This window comes from Uranotaenia lowii, chromosome 2 (assembly GCF_029784155.1).
Source record: "Uranotaenia lowii strain MFRU-FL chromosome 2, ASM2978415v1, whole genome shotgun sequence".
In the NCBI taxonomy this organism is placed as follows: Eukaryota; Metazoa; Arthropoda; class Insecta; order Diptera; family Culicidae; genus Uranotaenia; species Uranotaenia lowii.
Window position 1 is genome coordinate 310,645,012 of NC_073692.1, and position 27,024 is coordinate 310,672,035.

Here is a 27,024-nt window from a genome sequence, read left to right on the forward strand (position 1 = left end):
CAAATATAACGCTACTAACGCTTAAATTTTTGATTTGGTTGATAAACTTTTTTTCTTCAATTGCAATAGCATTCACTTCAAAGCGAGGGCGAAAATTCATCTTCAAATACGAGACGTAACGATTTCTTTTAAAATCCCCTTTTTTCATTTTGCTCATTGACCATTTCGTATCTAATTTTCAGGACATTGCGAAAACGACATATGGTTCATGAGAATGACCCATTTTCACTTTTTAGCACGATTTTCCAAAACTAAATACCTAAAACAAACTGATTTTCTCAATAAACTACTGTAAGGATCAAGTGTTTTAAAAATAAAGTTTTTGAAAGATATCGAACACTCAATTTGAAATATCGTTAAAAGTGTACATTTCACCAGATATATGAGATTTCAGAGCTTTACGACTCTTATTTAGAGTTCTTTTTAAAATAAAGATTAGTAAAATTTTGCACAACATTGATTGTGACCTTGAGTGCCATTTTGGACTGAATTTACTCCATTTTTCCATGGTGTTGGCTTGTCACAATTTGAGATATTTTTGGGAATTTAGGTACCTATTTCCCGATAAATTTCGTTTATTGTGACCAGTGTTAAAAATGCAGAGCGCTTCAAACCGTAAATACAATTTTTATATCGCACTCACAACTTTTATTTATCATATGCATTGTAAATCATCAGGAATATCCTTTACTAAAACAACGTTAATAAATTCCAAACTAGAATACCAACTCGTGTCAAATTCGGTAAAAGTTTCAACGTTTTTCAGAAGCCACAAATTTTTTGCACAATGTTTTTTTGAAAAAGTTCGTGTGAACATTGCTATCTTTTTAAATAACAAAAAAATTACCAATAATTTTATATGGATATTTTGATTTTTTTATTGTTGTAAGCTCAATTAATTTTTTGGTAGCTTCTTAGGAAAAAAACACGTTTTCCTCAAATTTAGCAAGCGAGTAGCAGCCTCTTTATTAAAGATTTATGGCCTCTTTATCCATCCAGTTTTTGGTATATTTCCAAAAAATCAATTTCTCCAGCCACCTTAATTATTCTAAACATCGAAAACTTCGCATCCTTAGAAATTTTAACCCATTTATGGAAAGAAACCTTTTTCACACATCATTTGTGCAGAACTTCTTCACTCAACGATGGATCTACTTCACCTTTGTCAGCATCAATCCTACTTTTTTAACATTTTTCAAGCGTATTGCTTGAAACAGAGTTTACCAAACAATTCAACATAATTTTTATAATTCTAGCAAGTATACTAACAAAATAATATTTAATAATCCGTGTCCCCTTTATCGTGAACAGTCCTTATTTTCAAGGAATTTTGGTAAAAATAGTGAATCACGACCCCTTTACCAAACTTCTGCACAAATTTTGATGCTTGAAATCGATTGCAGTCCTCCAGGCTTCTAATGACAAATTTGTATCCAATCCGATGCGTCAATATTAACGACAATATCGTAAAATCAGTGAACAATTAATATTTACGACCTCTGTTGCCGGCCCCTGACTCAAAATTCTGACCTCATAATCTGAATTCGAAACTCTCATGAACAAATTTTCATCTAAATGCGATGAATAACAACGTTGATATCACAAAAAGAGTATAAGCTATGTATGAATGAGCCACTTCAAAATGGGATCACCTTCAAATTTGAAATTGCTTTGTATAAATACAGGCAAACATTATGATCAACATCAATAATTCTTAAACATAGTACGTATCCGGGCCGGATAAACCAAGCTGTTTTATCTAAAAACTTAGCAATATCCGGAAAATCTGATTTCAAAATTGTCGACCAAAAATGGTTTGGAACCCAGGATACTCAAACAAAATCAAGAAAAAATATTTTTTTCGTCAAAATTCGTCAGCAAATTTTAAATTGTACTTCAGGCCTTTTTTTTTAAAGAAAATTTCCTTAAAAAAAATTCGTCTTGGACGAAATAAAAAAAAATTACAACAATTTTTTTTTGTTCAATTTGGCAAGTAAAGTGATAAAAAGCGGGCAAAATCGGGGCTTTTTTAAATAAAATCTGGGCATCCGGGCCGGACTGGACTATTCCCAAATTTAGTATTAAATATCCGAGCTAAAGGGTGATACGGTCAAAATTTGATCAATATCAACTTGACGTATTTCTTTCAATTTTGCATTTAAAAAACCTGAACACCCCTCATTTTGAAGGTGTGTGTGTGTAGAATGTTGCTCCTATTTTGATTTTGGAATTCACTCTTCAGTTGTCAAAATGCCGTCCAAGGAAGAAGAGCAGCGTATCAAAATTTTACTCGCGCAGCGCGAAAATCCGAGCTACTCGCACGCAAAGCTGGCAAAATCGCTAAAAGTTGCCAAATCAACCGTTACAAATGTAATTAAAGTGTTTGCGGAACGTTTGTCGACAGCCAGGAAGTCTGGATCGGGGGGAAATCGAAAATCGGAAGGCGCTGAGACGACAAAGAGAGTTGCTGGTAGTTTCAAGCGAAACCCTAAACCGCAAATAAGCTGGGTCTACAACCGTGCATCGAGCCAAAAAACGAGCCGGACTATCGACTTACAAGAAGGTAGTGACTCCCAATCGCGATGATAAACAAAATACGACGGCCAAAGCGCGATCCCGGAGGCTGTACACGACGATGCTAACGAAGTTTGACTGCGTGGTAATGGACGACGAAACCTTCGTCAAAGCTGACTACAAGCAGCTTCCGGGACAGGAGTTTTATACGGCAAAAGGAAGGAGAAAGGTACTGATATTTTCAAGCACATGAAACTGTCAAAGTTCACGAAGAAATACCTGGTTTGGCAAGCCATCTGTACCTGTGGCTTGAAAAGCAGCATTTTCATAGCTTCCGGGACTGTCAACCAAGAAATTTACGTGAAAGAGTGTTTGAATAAACGTCTGCTGCCTTTCCAGAAGAAATACGGTTGTTCCGTACTGTTTTGGCCGGATTTGGCAACTTGCCATTACGGTAAAAAGGCCATGGAGTGGTACGTCGCTAACATCGTGCAGGTGGTTCCCAAGGACAAGAACCCTCCCAACACGCCAGAGCTCCGCCCAATTGAGAAACACTAGGCTATTGTCAATCGGAACCTAAAGAAGACCAAAAAAACTGCTAAGGACGAGCAGCAGTTCAAGGCAAACTGGCTTTCTGCAGCGATGAAGGTGAACAAGGTGTCTGTACAAAATCTGATGGCAGGGGTTAAGCGTAAGGCCCGGCAATTCGGATTTGGAAAAGCGGAAGCCTAACTGATTATTTTTTTCCTAAATTTTATACTAATTAACTTGAAAAAGAAATTTAATTTGATTTTTTAAATAAACGATTTCACCGATTTACATGCGTTTTCCCTTGACCAAATTTTGACCGTATCACCCTTTAACCCGGTTAAAACCGGGAAATCTGGCAACCTGGCAACCTGGCAACCCTCTAGTGTCCTAAACCAATTCGGAAAAAAATGATTCCAGATAATGATTTTTTTTTTTGGAAATTTTGCCCCCTTTATCTATATATATTTTTTATGGTTTTAACTTAATGTAAAAGATTCTTAACTTGATAGGGTTGAAATTAAGTTTAGCTCATTTCGAGGTCAACAATGCTTTCAATGATGGCAAATAATGAAAATACTTTAAACACACTAATAGTGACTCAAATGAAGGCTTTCGCTTTTTACCTACTTAGGCAAAAACAATCCCCACGAATTGAGCCAATCATTGCACCGTCGTCATTACGAATATTGATTGAAATAAAAACACTCAATAGCCTTAATTCCCTTTACACTCATTATCATCATCATCAAATACAACGCCAGCAACAGCAACATCAACAACATGTAAAAAAATTGAAAAAGTTGAGTGCATTATTGTTTTTGTTTTGCCAGCTACACCCACGACAATCAAGGGTTTTTAGCCATTTTTTTTCTCTCTGTTTTGCGAACACAGAAAGCTTTCGACATTGTGACATCAAAAGTGAAGGTTCCCTTGCTTGCTTGTTTTGAATTCGTTTGTCTGGTGGTATTTGGGTCAAGAAGAGTGTAGCCTCACAATTTAATATACAGAACCATAAATTTAAACAGCGAAATACATTCAATTCTTGTTAGTAGATGTCTAAAATTTGGTTTTGGTTAAAAAAAATTTCTCTGTAATTCTTCTGTTACGAGTACAGTTTGTTTTCAGCATTTCCGTATCTTATATTAATTTTTTTATAATACCAAAATTATGAAAGAAGAATCTAATTTTCCAATCTAGTTTTTTTTGGATTTCAATACGTTTAGTTTATTTATCCGATCATTGACATTTTTTTTATAAATTCTAAAACATTGACGTTTAACAGGTTTTGAATTTAACATTATTTTAAAATTTCTCATTTCAGACGCCCCCAAATCACAGTGCTCATCCCTGTCAGACGGCGAATCGTTCGAGTGCTACGGCGATAATGATATTTCGATTTCGGAAAACGGTGGCGTCGATCTCGAGTTAGCCCCAACGCTCAATTCCACAGCCATTGGGTAAGTTCTTGAATCATCTGAAGTTGAGAGCAATAATGTGCAAATTGCCAGTCTTCAGGAGTTCCGTGTTCATGTTTTTCCTTCTTTTTCACCTGTTGATGTTAGAATTTGCTCTGTCAAGCTCCGGCATAATCTGTAAGTAGCAGTCCAGCTAATTTATTAATTGGTTTTCTTGTTTTTGCATTCTTTTGCGTAACTTTGTGGTTACTACTGTTCCACCTGTACTGTACTCAACATAAATCAACAACAACAACCATAACCAATACAACAACCACTCCGAAACAAATCAAAACAAAAACAACAGCGAAAACAACAACAATAACAACAAAGACAGCAACGGCAACAGTACCGCGGCCGGCATCACCCGACACACCTGGAGCCGAACGAGCTTACGTGGTGCGCCCAAAAGGTATGCAACCGTTTGTTTTGTTTTGACAACTTTTCTCACCGGTTTTCCAATTCTCTCACTTCTTGGCAATGAATTTTCTCTCCCTCTCCCGGGAATCGAAAGCTTTCCAATTCCCACGTGGAAAATGCATTTGTTTTGGAAGCTTCTCTTCAATAACCGAGTTTCACTTCCCACCCAAGAGATGTGAGAGAACATTAAAACTCTCTCTCTCCCTCATGAGGCTCGTTTCCAATTGGAAAGCTTTCGTTTGCTCAACATGGGTGCTTTCGAAATGGTAGCATGATTAGTATTCATCGCCGCCTATCAACATCACAAGCCTTTTAAACATGACAATTATCATTAATTTCTTTCCATTCCGGTTATCTGCTTTTTTCTGTCATTGCAGCCAAAACAACGAAAATCTGCCAAACCGCCGCTGGGGTTCGATGCGACAGTAAGTAGTTTTGAACAGTTATTGTGTGACTGTTTTTTTTTGTCAATTCTCTTGATTAGTTGAATTAAACTTACATAATAATCCGGCATTTTTATGAATTGAATGATAGATAGGTTTTAAATCCAATAAATTATATGTAAATTTCATGATGAACCATCTGCACTGTCGTGTCTGCATTTTCTATAGCTGAGAAATAAATTATTTCATCGATGTTTAGTTTAGCTAAAATTTTCAAACTATTTCTTCAATTTGTCTTTAAAACAATGAGGAAGACTTTCAAGCTAAACCGTTGATTACGAATCTCAAATTTTAAGCTATTTTTATATTTCTCTTTTGAGATTTATCTCGATCCTAAAGCAGCAGAAAGATTTTCAACATAACTTGTAAGACTGCATTTCAATTTTTGTAAAAAATATGAAGCTGATTGGTTATGCTGATTCCTTAATCCTACGACTGAATTCAACAATCTTGAAACCAAATTGGAAGCTCAGATACATACAAGAAAACCCTAAATCTTCTACTGTATAAATTATGAAATCACTGAAAACATAAAAGTTTTAGAATTCCAGATATAAATTTCATTTTTATTTGTTTTGGTCTATTTTTAATCAAAAACTTGAACTTTATATTTCTCGTTCAAATCCGAAACGACAATCGGGAATTCAAATCTTGATGCAGAATCCAGAATCTGGATACTAAAAAATTTTAACCTGCTTTCATTTGAAACTCACATTAAATGTCTATGAACTGTGGGGCTTAGAATAAATATCAACGTAAATCTGTCTGTATGATTTTTTTTTCCTGTAGGGGAGAGCCCACTGTGACCAGTAGTTGATCTATTGTGTTTACCCCGCGTTACTATATGCTGTTAGGTTCACCTGCACTATTGATTGGAGTGACAGTTGATTGCTGACTAAGCATTTTATCCCAATCGGGTATGATATCAAAGATGTATGATATAACCTTCTTAGGGCTGATATGCAACCATATGTCTTGTGCGCTTATTAACTTTGCCCCAAGTACACGCTCTCTCCTATTTAGGAGGGCGCAGCAGTTGCATAGAAAATGCTCTGCAGTTTCTTTTTCGAACCCGCAGAACCGACAGTCATCGTTCAGAATTATGTTTATCCTTTTGAGATGCTGTTTTGTTGGACAATGTCCGGTCAAGAGACCTGTGTAAGTACTTAATTCGTGCTTACTTAAGTTCAACATGTTTTTTGAGAGTCGTGCGCTTGGTTCAATGAATCTTTTTGCCTGAGTTGCTCCCTCCGCTGTTTTCCAGTTGGAAACAATAGTGGTGCTTTCCCAGTTCTTGAGCTCCATAGTCAAGGCACTTCTCGATACTCCGCAGAAAGGTTCAGGTCCAATCAACAGTCCCTGAGATCCTTCCCTAGCTAGTTGGTCTGCTTCTTCGTTCCCTTGGATACCGCAGTGGCCTGGTACCCAGAATAAAGATACTCTGTTCCTTATGGCCAGGTTTCTTAGTGCAATTATACACTCCCAAACTAGTTTGGAGTAACATGTGAACGTACTTAATGCTCGGAGAGCAGCCTGGTTGTCAGAGAACATGCAGATACTTGTGTACTAGACTGGCCCATAACAAAAAAAATCCTTATACTCCACGCGGCACCCCCTAGATTGGTGTCTCTAGGTGAAAAAATGACTTTCTGAAAGTTTCAGGTCAGTTGGCAAAAGCACGAGCTGGCGCAAAGGACTTGAAATTTGTATGGAGATTTTCGGCAAAATGTATGGAAAATCGACATACTTTCACTCTTTGTGTTCTAAAATGTGTTCCCAGTATGCTAGAAAACTCAGAATTTCAGGAATTGTAGTTTAAACAATGACAACAATGAACAAGTTTGTAAAAGATTGTGACGCGATACGAGTTGTCTGTGACGAGTTATCTGCAATTGAATGTGTGATTTATTTCGCATTTCTTTGATATATCGTGAACGGTGTATGGGCTTCATAATTGCACTATCTTTATCGCAGTCACACAATGAAAATACCAAATAGAAAGTTTGTGTCCTCCGCAAAGTTGCGAAAAAAGCTCTTACAAACATTATCGTGGGGCATTTAGACCTTCGAAGAGAAATGTATGATGGTTAAAGCCTTGTCAAAAAAGTCAACTCAAGAACTAAAAAATCTTGTGGTAAAAGGTATGAATGAATTCAGAAATTTAATGTTGAATGATTTAATGAATTCAAAGTCGCTTAAACTTTTCGATCGGTACGATATACCAAAAAGTTCTTTGACAATAGATCCTGAGCATTGGAAGACTATCAAAGAATTCAACAAAGGGCAACAACGTATAAGCAGTTTAAAGGTAGTAAATGACACTGCAAATTGACCCCTCTTTCCCACTATAAAAAACTTCTCACCCACGGCAAAGCCGAAAAATAAATTATTTTGCAAATAATTAGTCATTATCGAAAACTTACCAGAATCAAACAAAATCTTCATTGTTGAAAACTTTCAGGATCTAAGTTTAATATACTTGCTTGATCTGAATAAACAATTTTATTGATTACCAATGTAATATAAACACCAAAAATTTTGAAGAAAGATCATTTAAACCAAAACTCTTTTTTTATACTCACAACAATGCAGCAGTTCATAGTTTGTTATAAAATAAGCTACAGCTTTGCCAAGAACACAAACTTATTATCTGTTATTCTCATTGTGTGACAATGCGATCAAATTAGTACTAATAGTCCATCTATACACCGTTCACAATATATCGATGTAATGCGAAAAAAATCACACTTTCAATTGCATATAACTCATTACAGTCAACTCGTATCGCGTCACAATTTTCTACAAACTTGTTCGTCATTGTTTAAACTACAATTCCTGAAATTCTGAGCTTTCTAGCATACTGGGAACATATTTTAGAACACAAAGAGTGAAAGTATGTCGATTTTCCATACATTTTGCCGAAAATCTCCATACAAATTTCAAGTCCTTTGCGCCGGCTCGTGCTTCTGCCAAACGACCTGAAACTTTCAGAAAGTCATTTTTTCACCTAAATGCACCAATCTAGGGGGTGCCGCGTTGAAAAAAATGTTGTAAAAATCATCCCATACAAATTTGGGCCAGTCTATTGTGTACCTGTGTCCCCTTTTCAAACAGGCTAAAGTGCATTCTAGAATTGCTTGAATTTCAGCTTGGAATACTGTTGGCCAGTTTCCCATAGGAATTGAGATCCTGAGTCTAGGTCCGAAAACCCCTGCCCCAGTTCTTTTATCCATTTTTGACCCATCAGTGAAGAATAGGACCGATCTGGGAGGAACCGCAGGTCCACCTGACTCCCACACGTCCCTATTATTGATAGTTACATTGTATGGTATGTCTAGGTTAAAAATGGGCTCCATCCAGTCATCATTTTTCACAATAAGTGAGTTTAATTTAAATTTCTTTAGAATTTTGAAGTGTCCTGTAAGATCTCCTTCATAGAGAGTTTTGTGTTTGGAGAGTCTCAAGGCACTACGTTCCGCCTCTAACTCAATGAATTTGTAGAGGCAGAATATTTAGTAATGCATTTAGAGCCTCATTCGGTGTGCTTCGCTTTGCGCCAGTTATAGCTAGCTAGTCTTTGGAGCTTCGCTAGTTTTTTCTGGGCTGTAATTTGCATAGTTTTGGTCCACCATACTAAGGAGGCATACGAGATTTTGGGTCTTATAATAGCTGCAAATATCCAGAAGATAATTTTCGGCTGTAGTCCCCATTTTTCCCTACTTCTTTAAGGCAGACCCATAGAGCTGTTATATCCTTAGCGATTACATGCTCTATCTGTGGGTTCCATGGTAGCTTTGAGTCTAGTACTATTCCTAAATATTTCACTTGTGATTCGAGGTTTAACACTTCCCCATCTAGTGTTAGAGGTTTTAGTGTAATTTTTCGTCTCCTAGTGAAGGCTATCACAGTCTGTATGATTATTGTAGATCGTGAAAAATTTATAAATAAATACAAAACGGGACGAATAGAGGCAAACATTAGTTAAATTATAATGATTAAATCTTAATAAAAACAATAGATTATAATTCGTTCTTTTAGAACTGATAAAAGTCTTAAAGTTATAGAACAAATTAAGTTATAATTGAAATGTTTGAAAAGAGGGGATATATTATAAATTTTCAGCATTTAAACGCTCAATCATTATGAGTTTTGTCTGTAATTCCACTCTAGTGTCAAAATGCAATGTACACAAACTTAGCGAAAATGTAAAGACCAATTCGTCCAAACTGCTTCAAATAATAACAAATTTTAACAAAATAGTTCTTGGTTCATTTATCAAGGGCCTAATCGTGACTTATTTACTTTAACTTTTGTTAGGCGCTTAAAAAATCATCTGGTAATCCTTGTGAATTCACTAGATCTTTAATTTAATATAATTACTTTTCCATGGATGATATCTAACGCTCCTTGCCTAAAATCGCTATATCGATCGATTTGTAATACATTTATAATTTTGGAAACCTTGTAACGTAACTAAAATATGAAATTCAGTCAGCATTAAAATAAAAGCATTTGATGGTTTTTAGGCTGAAAGCTTCACAAAAAATAATGTATGTAGATCAACAATTATATGAGAACATATGAGATTTTTTTTAAGATAATGATAACAAAAAAAGGTAAAAAACGAACATTTGAATCAATCAAAAACCATATTTTCTGTAAAAAAAATTCGGAAAGTGCACGTAATTTGGCTTATTATGACTTCTGTTATCTATTCTAGAAAAAAAAAAAGTTACTTGTTACTTTTTACCTTTAAATTTGTACAATTCAGGTAATATTTCTTTGATTATAAGCGTAGAAAGTAGGACGGTAGAAATTTAAACAAATGATTTTTTTTATCATAACTAATACTACGCGTTTCTCATTTTGTTTGCCATTGGACCGATAAATCCCATTAGGCAGGTGCACAAATACGGCTAGGTATATATCGATCGATATTTTTGGCACAGTTTTATTAAAACCCATAAAATGAATCATCCGTTCATCCCACATCCTAAACTGAAAAACTCGAGTTAGCAAACTGTTCCAGTTCACCCTATTTTATAATTTCTAAATTTGGATGTAGGATTGTAATATTTTTAGTCATTATTGCTAGTTTGAGATTTTATTTATTAATTTAATATGTAAAATTCTGTGAATTGCAATTTTGTATAAAAAATTACAAGCAGCTACGGTAAACGAACGGCGAAAACCGGAAATATCAGGAATACTTTTTGAATTTCAATTTTCACCGGAAATTTTAGTACATGACTGGGGAAATGGTTATTTTTGGAAACTTTTTAAGAAATTTCGAAAATATTTTTATATAAAATTTGCATGTAAGAGATTTTTTTCCTCTTCCTTTCGCCCCTTCTCACCTTTAGAGAGTTAAGTGCTTAATTTGAAAATAATCTCTTTAAAAAGTATTTTTCCATAATTTTTTCTCAAACGACTAAAGTTCAAATTTAATATGTTTACAATTTGACATATATTCATCAATTTAGAGACTTGTGCAATAGCATTGACTGTTTCATCCCGTTGAAAAAATATATACAGACTCTTTAGCATATCTAAGTTTTACTTGGTTAAGACTGAAGTTTGTATACAACAAAGGATATACAAATGTGTTAATTGAAAACTGTTGTATGACAAATCATTTTTAAGTAATGCCCAAGGTTAAACGTCCTCGAAATTTTCACTGAACTTTTACAAAAGCGTAGGATTAGTATTCATCAGAATGTTTCACAGTTCAGGAATAAAAAATGGCAATACAATCATCTTAGGCTTGATTATTCCGTCAACAGATCGTGAGTTTGTTGAAGTTTAACATCAATGAATACAGAATGAAAAACATCCTTGTCAAATTGAGGAAAAAAAGTTTCCACTAAAATACTGTTATATCGGAAATATTCTTGTTTGTTTTTTTTTTTCACTGAAAGGAATGCTTCATGAAAATGTGTTTTATCGTATTTATTTAATCAGGATTGATTTTCTGTAATTTGAGAACTTAAAATTTCCACTTTTGTTTAAACATTATCCACTCAAAAGCAGAAGTGTTTTAATAACTTTTAAACCCGGAAAAATAGAGGGTGTTAGACGAGGATTTGATAGTTTTCTTTGAAAAAACATAAAAATAAAAAATGTTGAAAATTCAAAATCTCGAGTTAAACAAAAACGCGTCTCTAGTTTTTTTTGTACCTAATAGACACTTATATGTACCTAATTGATGCAACAAAATGCAGTTTTTCCCGTTTGCCCCAATTTGAGATATAGCAGCTCAAAAATTGATTAATTTTTATACAATAATGCTCCTAGCTTCAAAAGACAATAAGATAGCCGTGCTTAGTCCTCGAGAAAAAGATGCGTTTTGTTGTGGTGAGAAAGTGTTTTGAACTCATCAAACTTGAAGAGCTTCTATCAAAAAAGTTATATGCAAAAACCCGTTTTTTAGACACGTCCTACTTTTTTAATCTTGAAAAAATCGTAGAGCGATACCGTTTCATTGCCCGACTTTGGTATGTTCAGCAAAGCTTCTTCAAAAGATACTTTTTTCTACTTTTCGTGTATGTGAAAAATGCTTGTCAACAGAACACCTACAGTACAGTTCGTTATTCTACAGAAATACATGCACACTTGAACTTCAACTTTTAACTTTCATAAAATTATGTACTACTAATTTTTCGTTCATATTTTCTTCAAATGACATGACCTAACAATAATTATCTCAAAAAATTATCCATTATGTAAAATGAATGAGATACAGCAATTTTACGAAAATCGGAGTTTTTGTCCTTTACCATTCAAACTACAGAAATCGGGCATCGCTCATTATTGAAAATTGTAATAATGATTTCGCAAACATAAAACAATCATATGTTAAATTTTCAAAAAGTTCTGACGGTTGGGTCCAAGATTACGCCCAGTACAATATTTCAGGCTTCAACTGTAAAATATGATTTTAGGATTGTGGACGATTGTTTGCATGTTTCGACGACGAGAACGATATTAATTTAAAAAAAAAAGATAATGGAGCATAGAAATTTAAAAAGAAGACGTTCAGACTGATGTGAAAATGATGGAGAAATTGTGAAGAGTTTTTTGAACTCAATAATGATTGTTTATTCTTTAGCAATGAGGTTTTAGAAGAACAGCATCGCCATTTGCATTATGGTTTAAATCCTGTTATTTTGATAAGTCAATGATGATAGTACAAAAGATATTGAACATGCAATTCATAATTGTATCTCTATATTATTTTTTAATTTCCAAAACATTTGGTACAATAATTATTTGTGTTTAGCGAAATTCTATTAATTGCTGCATTGAGAGATAGCTTCTTATCTAGATGTTTTGTTCTGAATTCGAAAAATATGTTTTTTTTAGTCAATCTAAAACGATAATAAATTCAAAGTTATTTGCATCGAGTAAGGTTAGGTGGCAGGTAGGGATAACTCAACTACGGTAAGATAGTGAACCCTTCTGACAATGATATCGAGACGTAAGCATATGATAACTTTTGCTACCATACTGTTACTGCTCGGTTGAATTGGAGGTTGGGTTAACTCGAAGCTCATGTAGGGCCCAATTGTCCCAGTCCGTCGAGCACTATCTTAACGCTTCCCTAAACTGGTGCTTCAGAACCCTCGGGCTCTGTTGCCGCTATCCTTCTCTAAGCTATTCTACTCTCATGTAAATTTTCCTCTTCTGTCCCCCGATCTGTTTTTCCTTTCCGGGTCAGCCAGGTAGCTCATAAACCCATACAAAAAAAAAAAAATAATGATTGTTTATTCTATTATGGCGATGATACATTTTCGGAAAAAATGGAATCTTCATCTATTGTGGATCTACCAGTCAAGGCCCATTTACACTTCTCGTGAAAGTGAACGTGAAAAATCTTATTTCACCAATAACTCAATATTGCGACAAACTAGGTTTTGTAACATGGTGGAATCGATGGGGAAAGGTTGAAACATGAAATTCCAGCCGGACTCGTTTCTTAAAATCCTATACAACTATTTTTATTCCGTTTCTTCCGCCATGATGAAATTTCCGCGGTGAAAACCGGGGGAATCGAAAAAAAAAAATAGTTGCAGAAGGTTTCAAGGAACGATTCCGACTTGAATTTCATCTTTTAACCATCCTTCATAGATTTCACCATGTACACATGTTAGTTATTTCCGACACCTCGGCATTGGATAGCTTTGAAACCATTATCACTCGAACAGAACAAAATTGTTTGTCAATATCGAAACAATGTGGAAATTGCACAGAAAGTTGATGAAGAAACTTTCTAAATTTTTTTTTATCGAAAACATTGCAATAATATTCACTTCAAAGTGAGGGTAAAATAATTGGTTTCTTATTAATTTTCAAAATTAAACGAATCACGAAAAAAAATTGAACGGATAATCGAGTCAAAATACACGGATAATCAAATCACGAATAATCGAGGCACCGGATAATCGAGTCTACGAAGAATCGGGCCCGCGTATTTGATGTTTTACATGGTCATAGTTTACGCCTGATTGTGGTGTTTGTGGTATGTAATTTTAAGATTTTGCAGTAGTTTCGTATTAGATGTTTTGGTAAACAGTTGTTAGAAAAGAGAAAGGGTTTTCATATATTTTTTTTTGTTTGCTTTATTTTCAAATTCGAAAAACTTAAAATCTTAATGTTTATTCGGAATAAAAAATCCGGCGAACTTTTAAACAAAAATCGATGTCTGGAAATCATAAGGAGCATAGTAAAATTTTTCTACTTTTTTGTGTTGTCTTTGAGAGGTTGAGTCCCTGGCATAATGCAATTTCGAGTCGCTCTACAAATTGCGTAATATCTTATTTACAAAATAAATTGTGCACTCGGCTATTTCTCAGTTCTTCCCAACGGAATTCCTCAAATATTGGTCATCACTTCAAAGTCCACTTCGTTGTTGTATGTACCTGCAAAGTTATTGGCAAGGTTTAAATTTCTCTTCCGTTCCGCGACGACGAGGAGTGACAACAGCTCTTAATTTGTTGGTACTGAAATTTGCGTCATTTCTTTGTCCAATTCAACATACCAGCTTCACTCTTGTCGTCCGGCTGATTATTATCTGTCGATCGCGTGAGAATCGTTGTAGGATAGTTAGCTGGTTTTATAGCATCTTCGAACGCCGTGATAGGTTTTAAATGGAGATTGGCGATTCTTGACCGTTGGCACTTTCCTTCCAGCTTCCTAGGTATTAACAGATTCCTCAGATATTTTATTCGATAGGTATAAATACCTGTTACCACCACAGTGAGTTCCTCATTATTGTCAACTCTTTTTTCTTGATAAAAATCTCCTACCGAAAGAGTATTTACTTGGATGGTGTTCATTCATTTCCTGGGCTTCTGCGCCAAAGTGGCCTGTTTGACCGGATCGTAATGTGGCGCCCGGTACCGTGGAAGAAGCCATTTTTGCCGTTTGCTGCAGCCAGCCAGCAATGTGACATGTTTTTCCGTTGCTGTTTGCATAGTTTTCATAAAAGACAACCGAGAAAGACAACCAGTTTGTGGTTAGCCCGACCCCAATGTATGGGCTCTTAGAAACTCCAGATACTTCCTCCCCTTGAGATTGGTACAGTGTTTCTCAAAATTTATAAACACTTGTATTAAAATTCAATTTTTACAGTTCTCTGTTCAAAAACTTCAAACAACCTTTAAAAAGTCGATTCGATTTCCTTGTATCCATTTTTGACATTTCAATTTGACAATTAAAACGTCAGAAGCAAATTTTCCCTGATCTGACCCTCACTGTTTGAAGGTAGTTTCTTCAGTTGATGATGATATTGTTGATGGTATTGTTTACTTTTTTCATACGGGAGTCTCCACAGAGTTGTGATTTAAGTATCACAAAAGCAGAAACAGCAACTCCCGCCACAAACCGCAGGGAACCTCAGCAAAGTAAACGCGTGGCATGTCGAGGGAGGGCAGTCGAATGGCATGCACTTTTTAGCAACATTGGCGACATCATTCCAGCGCAACCGTCATCGTCGGCCGACATTCCGTCTGGTGGTGTACCTTTCGATGGCATGGAAAAAAGCTGCGGTGATCATGATGATGGCGCGACAACCTGTAAGGTGGAAAAGCTTGCCCAGTTGCTTGTTTTGCCTTCCATCTCTTTTGCTCTCCCTCTTTAGGGTCTACAGATGGACTTTGGGTCAGCAATGGTATACATAGAGTTGCTTTGCTTAGTATGTTGGCCTATGTTGTGGTTAGGTTATCGTACTTTTTTCTCTTCTTTCACTACGATCGGATAGTTGGTAATAACAAATAATTTGTTTGCTGTTTTCAAACACAACTCCCGAACGAATGGCTTTGATTGGCGCGGAGGCTGGCCGTTGCATGGCATTATGGTATCATGGGGACAAGTTTTAATGTTTGGAAACCTTTGCCCAGAAATGGATCCATCAGCCCTGACATGCCCCTCTGACAACGTTGGTCAATTTTAATGGACTTTTTTTTCAATTTGGGTTTGGGTCAAGAAGTTATTTGCCCTATCTGAGCATGGAGCGATGTTGATACCGTTTTATTTAACTTTGTTAAAATGAAACTTAAGCAGCTATCAATCTTAACGGTCAGTCAGTGCTCGTCCAGTAATGTCAAATTCTCAAAAAAAGTTTATTGAAGCGTGCAATCTTTCAATTCATCAATGAAAAAGTATGAAATCAGAGTATCACCCTGTAGATGAACTGAACGAAAATTTTGTTTCCTTATTTATTGCCGATTTTTGAAATGTCGAATGTACGTTAAAACTTTCGATACAGGTTGTGGTTTTGATTTTTTTTTAATTTTCATTCGTTTTCATTCATTCATTTCATCATTCGACAAAACATTAAAAAAAAACACTTTTTGATATAAAATACCACATCGTTAGATAATATTTCTAAAGTTACCCTGAAAAGTCTGAGAAAGTCTGTTATGAGTTTTCAATTTGTTTTTATTTTCAATTAGGGTGATTTGCCAATCGTTGTCCCCTAACCCATTGTTGCACAGCATGACTTAAATTATCAATATTTCGGCTGTTTTTCAACTTTTCCTCTAAAATAATACTGAATCATGTAATTCGGAATGTTTTCTGATGAAATGAGGCTTTTGTGATATTTTCTGCTGGTAAGTGTGTATTATACGACAGTTTTAATTTTTCTTGGTTTTTTCGCGCGGTTTTTGCGCTAATTGTTAACAAAAACCATAACATTCCTTCTACGGCAAATAAGGTTTTACGTCAGAACAAAACATTTTTCGTATCAGTTTTCTATACGAAACGTTTGTTAGACAATTTTAACACCATGATTTTGAAAAAAATTATGATCCATACTTAACCAGAAAATATGTTGGATCGTGCAATAATTGGTCCGCTCAATCTCCTCCTGCCCCATTGTTGTACATAATTCCGCTGCAAAATTTGTTTGTAAATTTCAAATTTATAAATTCGTATACCACCAATAACTTTGTTTGGTTGTTTTTACAGCTAAAAATAGCAATAAAAATTTTGGAAGCGATTGATTAAGTCCTGAATTATAACAACGTGTTCTGAATTAGTATGGAGGCTTGTATGGAAAATCCAAATTTTCATTCAAAAACCATCATACTGTACTGAAAGTTCAAAAAACATAATTTTGTATTTTTAAAATATTTTTTGGTTCTTGCAATACATTGCATGTGAACAAAAACTAAACCTAACTTGTACCCCAGAAATGATATTCGTTGTCATACAAAAAATCAAAAAAGGGAAATATTTTTTTAATTTTAGTGTTTTGACAGCTAATGGATGAAAATAAGAATCGCATTATACTGCTTTGCACAGCCAATAAGTGTGATGATTTAAAACTTTCGTAAAAACATGTCATGAAATTATTGAAAGCTTCAGAAAGCAAATCCTGCAATTTTTCAATACTTTTGAATGAATTACGATTTCAATAATTCAAAGACACTTTCCTTATCCAAAAGTTTATTTTTTCAAATCTTAAAAATGAAGTTTTGAAATTATTTAACCCGTTGAAAAAACTTATGTATGTATGAAAGTTGGGCAATTTGCATTGTCTGAAAAGTGTCAAAGTCAACTCAACTGCATTGACTTTGAGAGACTACTTTTTTATCAGATTTATTTTGAAATCCTTTATCGCGACCATTTACTCAACATTTTATGGAAAGAATCTAAACGCTGTTCTGAAAAAATCTGTTTCTCCGATTTCGTGTCAACAAATCTAAAAGAATTTTGTTCCATATCAACAGTGATCCCTTTGATATTGTTATTAATATTGTCAGAATATTGTACAGGAGGAAAACTACGACCCTTAATCCCAAAAACTAGAAGTCGAAGGTTGGAAGACTCGAAATTTTCTCAGGAATTAGAATCTGCCGTCGAGTTGCCGTCACTGGAGACATCTATGTGAAACTTTATTTGGCTTTCATATAACTTTTTGAAAAAAAAAATTCTTATACAAAATTGTAAATCATGAGCATAAATCAATCAAACGATCTGAAACTTTGGGCGTGGTTGTGTCCATTTTCAAGTTTTAAATTGAGATTCATTATGTAAAAATCGATCGACTTCCAAGTGAGTCCTAAAACTATAAAATCGCATCTTCTTCATAGGGGTAAAAGGGGGCAAAACAGATCACGTTCTCTAATCTTTTCGCCTGTGAATAGCCCCCTAAAAATTAAGCATTAAATACTTTTCAGTTCATTCTATGGGATTTTAAAGACATAAAATTTTATGTTGGTAGGACATATATAGAAAGAGGCTCAACACTGGGCAAATAAGGTTAAATAACACTCCACTCAAATGGCTGCAGGTTAATTAAAAGGTAATTTTGAGTTTCTGAGAAAACTTCACATGTGATAAATGCTATTCCAGACACTCAAACCGGCGGCTTTGTGTTTTTTTGGCCGAATTGGAATTGGAAAGTGCATTGGACGGTTTATATGGAAGTACCCCCTCCCCCTCCCCCTCATAAGGGGCCGTCTAAAAATTAGATTGCATTTGAACTAGAAGTTCACATAATAAGCTTCCGTAACAAATATCAGCCTATTCGACCTCATGGTGACTGATTTTTAAAATGTGCAACAATTGGAAAAAGTCGGGCAACATTATGCACGACACAAAAGTTGCCTGTGCAACTATTGGGCACAGACAAGCTGTTTTAAATGATTTTTTAAATTTTTATGTCACTTTTTTTAAACACTTGAACTTTTGGATCTTGTTGACCAATCCTGTATGAGTGCATCGACAAAAAAAATCGAGTGAATTTGGTTGAAATGACTAAAATACAGCATAAACATCAAAATCATGTGCTTAGCTGTGCAACGATTGGCAAATCACCCTATGCAAAATTCGAGAGTTTTGACGAAGTTTTAAAGCATTTTTTAAGCATTTTGAATTTAAGATATTTATCAAAGGATAAGTTCCGCAAACGAAACAGAATTTTCTGTTTTAAACAAAGCTGTTGAATGATTTAAAATCGTCAATATCATATACTAAAAGCCATTCTTTAATGATGTACATTATAGTTGTAATGTTATCTATCTAAATTTCCTCAAAATTGTAGAGTTTCATTCCATAAATAAATTACCTGAAATTAATTATTTTATGAAAATTCACACTTATGATTCTGATTTTTTTATAATTATCACTTTTAAATATAATTTTTGAATGAGTTTATGAAAAAACAAAAATTCCTAAGCTTCCAAATGAACCCTTCAGATCTGCAATACGATGTTAGATGAGAAAGATATGAATGAGATACTAAGGGGTGATCCCAAACTTTTGGACGATATCTTAAGTGTCTATTTTATTAATTAAAACTAAATTTTTGCACAAACTGTTTTATTGTGTTTTGAGAAGTAAAGAATAAGGATTCTAATGCAACACAAATTTTGAAATTTGGTCCACCCTATCCCGAGATGACCGGCTTTAAATATTGAGTGCGATTTTTTGGAAATTTTCTAACTTTAGGTTAAGTTGAAGGTAAAACATTATTATTGGGAAAAATACCTCCAAATTTGCAAATACCATAGCAATTGCTTATATATTTCAAATGAGATCAGAAAATTTGCAATATGTCCTAGGACGGCTGAGATATGAACGATCAAAATTTGCATGTTTTTAGCGGGTGATCCCAAACTTTTGGCCGGCAGTGTATTTTCATTTTTAATTCATAAAGTTTGAATTGTGCTTTTAACGGTAGCACAACGAAAACACGTGAATTCTCGTATTTGTTCCGCGATTTGTTGAGCTCATCGTTAGATTCTCGTGGTCTCCTCGAACAATTTCAGCACATGAAATTTTATCAAGTAAATAGTTGATTTCCAGATGTTTATGGGTCCCTCAATGAGATTTTTCTAGATTTTTCAGGATCGCGCTCGAAAGTCTTATGCTATCTTTATGTTTTTCTTGGATGCTATTTCTAAATCTCCCTCGACAGATCGTCACACAATTTTGTACATACATACATAACATTACTACTACTACTTCACTGAAAATTTCATGAATTCTCAACCAAGCATTCCTGAAATTGTTCTTTTTCGAAATCAGGAAACCTTCGGGGAAACCTTATGGAAAACGAAAGGTCGTATAGAATAAAAAGGGTTCAAGAATATTTTTAATTTCATTTTATTTTTTGTTTAACACGTTCGTCGCCACGTCACCCATATTCGGCAGACGGGTGTATTTCCTGGGGGGCCCCGTCACATCAAAAAGCAGGTGACGCTCTCTTACTCAAGTAAGCCTCTCAGTTTAGCCACGCGTTGCAAATCTGGGAACTCTCCCTCTTTTCTTTCTCGCTCCCAGAATTTCTTTGGGCCTGGCTGGTAAAACTACTAAAATGAGCGTGGCGACGAACGTGTTAATTTGTTTGAAAAAAAAAAAACTTCATGGCGACAACCAACAGCCCTTCAACAGCCGTTTCCAAAAATGTGTTATTGCCGTTTCGACCCTTTAACTTGGCGCTTTTTGCCAATATAAAAAGTAAATAGAATTAAAATGTACCTTTTGAGTTTACATGTATTCAATCTTCATAAAAATTGAAATTCAACTCAATCTTACCATAAAGAACATCAGAATCACATAGACATTGAAATGTAAAAAAAAGGAAAAGTAGTAACTTCACAACTAGTTAGTGCTTCTGACGACGATGAAATAGATGACTGGTGGAATGGATGTGTTCATTATTTTATCACAATTCCGTTTCTTCTATTTTTCACAAGAACTTTGAAAATTGAAAGAATTTCGTTAGACTCTTATGACATATTCCACGCGCTTGTACCGCTCAAAAGTGATTTTTATCCGTTCGCGTATCAAAAAATCTCAAAATTGTCTATAATTTTGATAAATTAAATCACACTAAAACTCGAAAATTTATAGAAATCGGTTGGAATCTAGCTGAGTTACAACAGCGCGAATGAGTGAATTCACGTCACAAAATTTGATTTTTTGTTAAATATTATATGAAAAATGTGCTCTGAAAGCTGTTTTGACCCTCCAGATGGTCGGATTTTCACAAATCGAGCATAATTTAGTTGATTTTGTTTTAAAGTTCATTATTTTCAAATAAAATAACAAAAACATTGAAAATAAATAAATTTTTTTTGGTGAATCTTTAAATGAAGACAGTAGTAATTTTAACATATGATCCCTCAATATGTTACTATTCAAGTAACCAAACAAAATAAGGAAAAAGTTAGGTGCAGATACTGAAAATTTATGATTGTAATAGTCGGAACAACAAAATATCGTTTTTGAAAGTGTACATAAAATTTGAAGATTCCAAAGAATGATTCAGTATAACCACAGTATAACTTTATATTTCGTGACGTGAATTCAGTCAACTACCCTGTTCTGTTTGAACTGAGTGAATGAAACAACTTTAAATAAGCATAACTTCGTTCGTTGTTGTTCAATCGAAAAGCTACGTACATCAAATTGTGGGTAATTGTTTTCTTTACAACTCATTCCAAGACACCGATATTTTATTTCCACAAAAAGAACAGGAAATCAAAAATGTATGTACTAAAGTCCGAAATGGTTAATTCTAGCATGAATTCACGTCACAAAAGTAATCACGTAATCACAACTAAAACAACTTAAATTTTAAAATGACTAAATTATATTCATTTTGAAGAAAATTCAATTTGCGGCCGTTTGCTACAATTTTTTTTTCATTTTCAAGTAAATTGGTTGACTTCTAGAATGATAACAGTGCAGAAAAGTCCGGAAAAGCGATTTCACGTCACGGTGGAATGTGTCTTATGAACAACAATTTTACACACTAAAAATCGGTTCATAAGATGCATCCTATGAAAATTTTAATCACAATTTAGTTGTTTAATTGCTCTTTTACCTTAAATCATATCCTTGAAGATGACATTTTAAAACTTTCTATTTCTATGCTAACGAAGTTGGACCTGTCCGGAACACCTCCAAAAACTTCTAAATGAAATAATTTAGATTTTTAGAATGTGCTTAGAATTCAACCATCGAAGGGATAACTTTTACGTGAGAGATGGCCATTAAAGTTTGAAGCTTTTAATCTCAGAAGGTTCACCCCGCATATCTCACTCACAATTCAACTGATTGACTGTCTGTCTGTTGCTGCTGAAAAAGTTTAATCGAACCTCCATCAGCAGCTACTGGTGGCTCGTAAAAGGTAGCGAGATTTGTATGTCTGTGTGTATAAGTAACCCGATCATATATATCCACAGACGGGCTCCATAAGCTTAATCCGAGCCCGTTAAATCGGTCTGTTGTTAATATTGTGGCTGTGGCGAGTGTGTTTTTTTTGTGGGGGGGCTTTCAAGAGAAGAAAAAAGGTAGGTAGGAACAATCGTAAATGCTGAAATCACGCGACCTGCCCGCTTTCGTTTCATTAAGCCGATTCTTGTTGTTGTTTTTGTTCGAAATCGTGACGCGTTAGAACCCAGTTGAGGAATGAGGGTGTTAATTGGCGAGGTTCGGTCCATATTTGACTTTTGTCAAAAGATATGCCTGTTTGCTTTTTCGAAATTCTGAGAAAGCGGCTTCTTCAAACGAATTTTACTTTTACTATACTTGGATTTGTCATCGTGCCAAATCTGAGAATATAGATAAAATAAAATATTCCCAAATTCCATTCTGAATTAAGAAATTAATATATAACATTAACTTACTAAATAAGGCTGGAACAAATATCAATGTCTTCTCTCGACATTCATAGGGGGAAATAAATAGAGTTTGAAGCATTCCATGGAATGTTTGAAAAATATACCCAATATCCGAAAGATTACAAGAGCAAAAAAACTGTTTTTGGAAGATGAGAGCTTTATCATCTTTTATATTCTTGGTTTTATTGAATTTTTCGATAAAAAATTACTTGATTTATACATTTTGATTGTACGCATAGTAAGATATAGTATGCAATTTTGTTGCATACAAGCTTTCGTGCAATTTATTCCAATTTACTAATTTTTTTCATTATTTTTTATTATCCCCCCTCTCGCGATGTTCCAACTCCAAGTGACAAAAGAAGGATTTGAAATTTGTATCAGCCTAATAACAATTTGAGAATACATATTTGTAATAAAAAAATATGTTGTATTCAAATGATTTGTAATGATTTGGAATGTGTAACAATTTTTACACTCGAACCTGGATGAGCGAGAGTCAAAGGGACTAAACTTTCTCACTTATCCAGGCTCTCTCTGGTAGAAGATCTGATCCATATACGCCTATTAAAATGAACCAGAAAAACACCATTTCAATGTATGTTTGAGAAAAATCCGCGAACAGAATCTGTGAACAAAAACTTTTAGTGATTTTTCTTTCTAATTCACATCAGAAATTCAAAAAAATGAAGTCGTTGGCTGAATTTTACTATTCGGTACATCTCTAATCTAAATTAATAAGCATGCATCGAGATTCATATGATGGAAGAGGTAAAGTCAGTATGGAAACCACACTATACTGCAGTATTCAAGAAGAGGCCTAACATAAGTTCCATACAAAGTTTTGTGTAAGAATCATTAAAATGCAGACTAAATCTTTTAACAAAATCAAGCATATTACTTGGCTTGTAGTTAATATTATTGAAATGGACAACAAAGGTTAGAGTCCAGTAATACTTCTAAGTCTCTCACTTGACTAAAGTACTTTTGTCCATAATGCCCTTGCGGAGAACGCCAAAGACTATATTTTGATAAATTTTGAAGATTTGCGAAGTTTTTAGTGGATTCTTTGTACACAAATGTGTTCTTAAATACTTAGTAATTTTAGTAAAACTGATTAACAGATATTCATTCCAACATGAATAACAATCAAATTGAAATTTGTGGTGGCTATCCATCACTAAAGTTGTAAAAAGTGATCAAATGAAATAGGCTTTTATGCCAAGATGATTGCTTGAAACCTCCTCACTATTGATTTTATTGGTTATTCAATGTATATATTCAAATTATCAATCGATGAAAAACTGTGGTAACTTGTTGTTATATGGTGAATTGAAAATTTATTAAATTTTAAATATCCGATCAAAATGCCCCCACCAATTTTTGGACAAATCGCCCTCCTATCAAGGTGCTGTTCGGTAATTTGTAAACAAAACCACGTGTTTTATTCTACACTTTGGAGTTTTCCATGAATACAGACCGATTATCGAAATGATATATACCTAGATAATATTATTTGCTTAGACTTATCATTAGAATGCATAATAATTACAACTTTCGATCGGACTTAAGTAAAAAATGTTCAATGAAAATCGAATCGGTTCACTAAATTTGTCGCCAAAAGCAGCAGAAAAATTTGATTGATACCGACACAGTTCAAAATAGTCGAAGTAGAAAATTTCAAAAATTTTCATTTTTTCATTGAGAAATGGAAACAAACCACTTGTTCTATGTGTAGATAGGGGCCGTTCACTAATTACGTAAGCACATAGGGGGGGCGGGGGGCTTTAACATTTGCTTACGATCTCTTACTAGGAGGGAAAGGGGGGTTTCCAAAAATCTTACGTAAGAAATGTTACATTGATAATTCGTCAGAACCATACAAAACTATAATACTCAGGTTACTTTTCTTACTTAATATCTGTTGGTTATTTTCAATGTTTCATTTATCTAAGAATGTCTTTTAATTACTACAAAAAACAATGCTGGTTCTATAAAATTTATAGAGAATCAATTCAAACCAACATGCCACCAAAAACACTACATCACATCATTATAAAGGTCGTCTAAATTTTCGCTTTTTATCATAATCTTTTTATTCGAGAAATTTATAGAAACAAAATGGAAAGTGGCGCCTTGTGACACCACGATTTAAATCCAACATATTTTGAAAATATTTAAAAATCAATATGATGCGCTTTAAATAATGAATTTCTAGAAAGTTTTTCAGTGATAGATACTACCAACTCTAAATAATACAAAAGATGTATGTACCAAAACCCTTAATCTTTATCGCTTACCGCTGAAATGAGTCTGAGCTTTTAGGTAAGTTGACAACTTAATTGTCGTTCAACATTTTAACACCAATTCTATAAAATGGTTTTTTTTTTAGAATTTAATGATTTTAAGGTCAAAAACATAACAATTTTCAATGGCACCTTGTACTAACCTGATCTTTCACTATTTTTTTAATCGGAATTTTTTGTTGAGTTTTACTTTAAAAGTGCTTTGCTTTGAAGCATGAATTTCACAATTTTACATTTTCAAGCTATTTTTGAAAAAAAAAAACGTGTCAATTTCTCAAAGAATAAAAAACGTAAGATCTTGCAAGGGGGGGGGGGAAGGGGGGTTTTGAAAAATCTTACTTAGTGTTACCAAAGGGAGGGGGAGGGTATAAAATTTCCAAAATCGTGCTTACGTAATTAGTGAACGGCCCATAGACTTGGAAAAATATATTGTTTGACCTGTTTCGAATTTATTAACAAAATTAATTTATTTTCACTGTGAACATTGTGTTGTTTTTGAGTCGTTTTGATCCACAATTGAGTCGTTAAAAACCATGTAGTTTATTCGAGATCAATTTTTTTTACTCGTGAGAATATATTTCTATCATTTGATTATTTAGTTTATTAATTCATCGAACAATAAATATTTAAATGAATGATATTAACAACACTCAAATAGAACGGAACAATCTGGACTGATATATACGGCGAGTTAAACTACAGTTGATTCTCAAAATCGATGAAGGTGTTCCGTGTCCTGGAATATACTTTAATAGCTGTCAATGGCTCATTGTATCCATAAGATGTTCTGTGAACCAGACTCGATATCAACGAATAGGACAGTAAAATTCTCGATGGTGTGCTAAAGTCAATCATTCTGATTAAGTTTGGCGACTGTGTGTACTTCTCCATTCAATATCTTGGTGACGAACACGGCTTATTGGATTTTTAGGACATCCGTCGGGCAGGATTAGCAGGAAGCTGTTCAGGATGACGCCAAGGCAGGTGTCGCGTTGCACGCGTTCAATTCACAGAATCCAGAATACAATAATTAAACTATAGAGCAACCAGCAAAGGGCCTAAGTTGCTTTCTTGAGGCACGCCAGATCGGTTCGTAAAAGGAAAAGATACGCTTTCACCAAACTTAATCCTTATAAAGCGTTCTGTTAGAAATGATCTCAGCCAATCAATCATGTTGCCATGCACGCCAAGTTTGGCAAGCTTAGTAAGTGAAGCCCCATGATCGATAGTGTCGAATGCAGTTTTCATGTCAGTATAAACAGCATCAACTTCCTTTTTGCACTGCATCTGTTTCAGGCAGTGCGATGTGTATTCCAACAGATTGATATTAATGATGGATTCGAATAATTAAGAAATGCAAGATAGTATAGCAACTTCGCGATAATTTCATACATCAGATTGATATCACTTTTGAATATTGGAACTATAAAATATTATTTCCAGAAAGAATACTTGTTTCAAAGATGAATTAAACAGTAAGAATAATGGTTTGGTTATTTCTTTTAAAAGGAACTTGAAAAATTTGGGGGAGCAAACCATCTGGAAATAGAAGAGCTTAATACTTATGTCATAAAAATATGATATGAACAAAATATTACCATGGAATATGGACCTTTTGATGAATCTATTACATCCAAAGAAGCAAGTATTTCACTGGGAAATATGTTATTGACATCAACATTTTGTAATGGATCAGCAAAGGTATGAGAAATAATCAAAATCCCGATCTTTGTCGTCATGCGTAGGGTGATTTGCCAATCGTTGTCCCCTAACCCATTGTTGCACAGCATGACCTAAATTGCCAAAATTTTAGCTGTTTTTCAACTTTTCCTCAAAAATAATACTGAATCATGTAATTCGGATTGTTTTCTGATGAAATGAGGCTTTTGCGATATTTTCTGCTGGTAAGTGTGCATCTTACGACAGTTTTAATTTTTCTTGTTTTTTTCGCGCGATTTTGGTGCCAATTGTTAACAAAAACCTTAAGATTCCTTCTACGGCAAATAAGGTTTTACGTCAGAACAAAACATTTTTCGTATCAGTTTTCTATACGAAACGTTTGTTGGACAATTTTAGCACCATGATTTTGAAAAAAAAATTATGATCCATACTTAACCAGAAAATATGTTGGATCGTGCAACAATTGGTCCGCTCAATCTCCTCCTGCCCCATTGTTGTACATAATTCCGCTGCAAAATTTGTTTGGAAATTTCAAATT

General features: G+C 34.3%; 1 long non-coding RNA gene across 1 annotated transcript; it reads left to right on the forward strand.

Moving 5' to 3' along the window:
* The first annotated feature begins 4,362 nt into the window (after positions 1–4,362).
* On the forward strand, positions 4,363–5,428 carry LOC129749351 (uncharacterized). Its single transcript, XR_008738025.1, has 3 exons — positions 4,363–4,502; positions 4,807–4,911; positions 5,297–5,428. It is a non-coding gene; the product is annotated as an uncharacterized LOC129749351 (long non-coding RNA).
* Positions 5,429–27,024: the final 21,596 nt, after the last annotated feature.